The sequence below is a fragment of the Halichoerus grypus genome, chromosome 10 (assembly GCF_964656455.1).
Source record: "Halichoerus grypus chromosome 10, mHalGry1.hap1.1, whole genome shotgun sequence".
NCBI lineage: Eukaryota > Metazoa > Chordata > Mammalia > Carnivora > Phocidae > Halichoerus > Halichoerus grypus.
The window spans coordinates 134,703,072-134,707,076 of NC_135721.1; positions in this window are offsets into that span (position 1 = coordinate 134,703,072).

Genomic DNA, 4,005 nt, shown 5'->3' on the forward strand with positions numbered 1-4,005 from the left:
AGTGTCCGGGGAGGGAGGATGCTGTGTAGATGCAGACCCCGGCCGTGAGACGGGGCTGGGGCTGCAGTGCAGAGTCCACGGCCAGGGCCCAGCTGCCAGCTCCGCAAACCGTGCTTGGGGCGGTGAAGCCCTAAAGAGCCGGGCAGAAGTTCAGAGCAGGGACTCTGGAGGCAGCCACGCACCCAGTTCTGGCCCCGCCTCACGCTGGAGCCGTCCCCCCCTTCACTTCCCCGGTGCTCTTGCCTCACTGATTGTCCAGGTGGGCAAACCTCCCGGTATTTCCGTGTGCGTGTCATAACGTTACGGGGCTTGCACAGGTGACGCTCAGTGTCTCCATCAGTGAACAGCTATAGGGTTTTTTTACGGTTCTCTTGCACAATAAACTGAAACTGGCCTCTTTGTACCTTATACCCTCCCACCTTCCTTCTGTTCCCTGGAGCTGAGCGGAGACAAGCTGATTGCCTTAGCCACACAATAGGCCTTCAAATATTCTAAAGCAACTCTCACATCTCCTTAATCTTCTCTTCCTGTACTCTAAACCATCACACCCACTCTGTTTAGTACCGTGGGAGGAGAAACCTAGTAATCAACTATCAGTCCTCCACACTTTAGTGAGAATTTGCTCATCAGCTTACTTTCCCCTGAAGGGGTGAGCAGGTAAACAAAGAGTTCCACCTCCCTGGAAACAACTGACCCCAGGCCGTGGGGCCCACGGTTCCAGCAGGAGGACCAGTGGAGGGCAGGCCAGCAACGGAATTAGAAGGTTTACAATCTCTGGCCATTTGAGGGTGGAGGGGAGCTTCCAGAACTGTGTGGTTGGTCCTGATGAGCACGGTCATTCCCAGCAGCCTGCATGCAGAGAGCCAGCTGGGAAGTTGCAAGATGCTGCCATGTCCGTGCAAGACACCCCACGTCCATGTCTACAAGAGCAAGCTCCTACAAAAACCCTGGGCGTGGAGGTGTGGGGGAGCATCCCAGTGGGCACGGGTCCCCCCTGGCTGGGAAGAAGCGGGCGCCGTCTGCGGCTCCAGCGGGGAGGACCACTGAGGCTCCCGTCTGGCGCTCTCCCGGCCCTGCCCCAGCGCCTCTGCCTCCTTCACGGGGGTAAACCGTGAGTGTGAGGAGGGAGCCTTGCTGAGTGCTGAGGGCACTTCCAGCAGATCATTGAGCTTGGAGCCCAAGCCCTTACTCGGGCAGCGACTTTGCACAGATTCACCGTCCGTCGGGGCCTCTGTGTCCACGTCGAACTGAGGAGGTGGACAGTCTCTCCAGTCCTCCCGGGGATATTTGCATTCAGGCTGCATGCATGTGCCCGACTTCGCGTGTATTTTTGCTAAAGGGATGGGTCCCCCGTGGTGGGTCCCCCGGCACCAGTGTGTGCAGCCCAGCAAGGGTCCCTCCTCGGCGCGACCTCTAAGGCCCCCGCCCCCGGGGGTGGACACTGCCAGCTTCGGAGGAGCCCCCACCGCGCCCCTCACCGCAGGCTCTGTGCCGGCCTCTCAGCAAGTTTTCTTGCGCTGACCTTGATCGAGGGGCTACTCCAGGCCCAGCCTCGCTCAGGAGCTGGGGCCACAGGGAAAGGGACAGAACTGCTGCCTGTTCTGTCTCAGGTTCCCTGAGGAACTCCTTGGGCTGTGGTCCCAGGGGCCCCCCGGCTTGTGTCTCAGCCCGGAGCTGACAGGGCCGCCGGGGAGTGGGAGGCCCACGACCCTCCTTGCATCCCCCCGGGCTGGGGCTGCGGGGAGGCCAGGCAGCCAGGGCGCCCCCTCCCACACTCCCGAATCTCGCCTCTTGTCTAAGAAGGGCCGACGGCCGCCCTCCTGCCCCCGGAGCCTCGCCCTCGCCTGGCTAACATCCCCACGCCTGAATTTCGTCCCCTACAGAGGGGGGCGCGGTGGGCGTCACGTCACCGGATTGTTAGCATCATCAACACCATTATTACCGCCTGCGTGACTTAGATGACTGCTCGGATGGGAGCGCCAGGGCCCAGCGTGGGCTTGAGAGCGGAGACCCCGGAGTCTGCGTGTTCAGCTCCCAACTCCACCACTTAGAAGCCCCCCCGGCAGGGCTGCTGCGAGACGAAACGGGTGATTCGGTGTGTCGATTTTTGTGTCGATTCGGTTGTGGTGTGCGGTGTGCACGGCGCTGCTGCCGAGCGGATGCGGCCGCGTCTGTCTTCTGCGTTGGGACGGTCACTCGCCGGCCCCTCTGCGGCCCCCCCGCCGACCTCCTCTAGACCTTTCCGTGCCTCGGCTGTTGGCCCGCTGCCCACCCCGGGGCCTCCACCCTGCGTCTCCAGAGCGCCTCGCCTGGGCCTGGCCATCCAGAGGCTTCTCCGTAGACGGGAGCTGGAGGGTCTGGGTTTACCCCGGCAGCCACCCACCCTCACTGCCCGGGCCCCCCGGATGCTGGAGGACCCCCTCCCAGACGGCGCCCACAGAAGAGGCCCAGCCTCTGAGGCAGCAGACGCCGAGCTTCCCCTGGAGGCCCCGGCGCCCTGCCTGGCCCTCGGCAGACCCACGGACACCGTCTGAACATAGGCTGGTGGACCCGAGCGTGGAGGCCTGGCGTGGACTCCGTGCCGGGTCCGCGTCAAGAGGGGCGGGAGGTGACAGGAGCTGGTGGAGGAGCATCCGCACCCTCCTTCCCCGAGCCTGTGGAGCTCACTGCGGACCCCAGTCAGCGCCCCCCGGGGCCAAGGAGGTGCTGCGGCGGGGGAGGGGCGAGGGGCCCAGGTGGCCGGGGCAGGCGGGGTCCTGAGGACACGGAGGGGTCTGAGGGGGGGTCTGAGGAGCCAAGTCCCCACGCCAGTGAAGGAGGTCAGGGACGAGCATCGGAGACAGAAACAGCCACAGAGATGTGCCCCTTAGAACCAACGGAAAAGGAAACCACTAGAAGAGCAGCGTGGGGGCCGGTGGGCGGGCAGGGGGAGGGCTTTTCCATCATAAGCGCTCAGAACTCCATGGCTTTAAAATTACGTACATGCATTACTTTGCTAAGAAAAGGGGAGAGCAATACGAGATCTCCTTAACTCATATAATGAGGTGGGAGGTTCTGGGGTGCGGAGTGGAGGACTGGTTTCCGTCCGGCTCCCCTGCGGGTCGAGCAGCCGTCAACGGAGTCGTGGTGACAGTTATGGGGAATGAGGCGACCGTCGGACGCTGGCGTGGAGAGCTGTCCACGCACCGCCGGACACAGAAGCTGGCACCACAGGTGCGCCTGGAAGGACTCGAGCCTCAGCACCGCACGGAGGGCACGCGGGACAGTCGGCCCCGACAGTTTACGGGGGGCAGGTGGTGTCCAGCGGCGGGTCATGGGTACTTTGCCTTCATCTATAAGGATTTCATTTCTTATAACAAGCATGGATTTCTATTGTAATCGCAAAAGAGCTTAGGCCATAAAAATATATAAAAGTCGATTTAGAGGGAATAAATGTAACTTCGTGTTCCTACTCGACCACTCCACGGCTCAAGAGGCCTTGGAGGGAGGGATCAGGAAGGATCAGAGGAGGGAAGGGGGGTCAGCTGGGGAGTAGCAGTGGGGCCATGGGGAGTCGACACTTAGGAGCTGGTCACGTCACTCTCCTGGTCAGGTTGCAGGTAAAATACAGTTACTTCGTGTGCCTGGGTGGCACATTTGGTTAAGCGTCTGCCTTCGGCTCAGGTCATGATCTCGGGGTCCTGGGATTGAGCCCCGTGTCGGGCTCCCTGCTCAGCAGGGAATCTGCTTCTCCCTCTCCTCCCCCCTCGTGCTCTCTCTTACCATCTCTGTCGCTATCTCTGTCTCAAATAAATAAAATCTTTAAAAATAAAAAAAAATTTTTTTAAATGGTAATTTTTTAGTACAAGTCTGTCTGTCCCACAAAATATTTTTTTGGTGGGACAGACTTATACTAAAAACGTCTCCACTGTTTATCTGAAATCCCACGTAACCCGGTAGGCTGTATTTGAGTTTGCGGAATGGCAGCTCTGTGTTGTGGCCCCCTGGACCCCTTCAGGAGCTTGA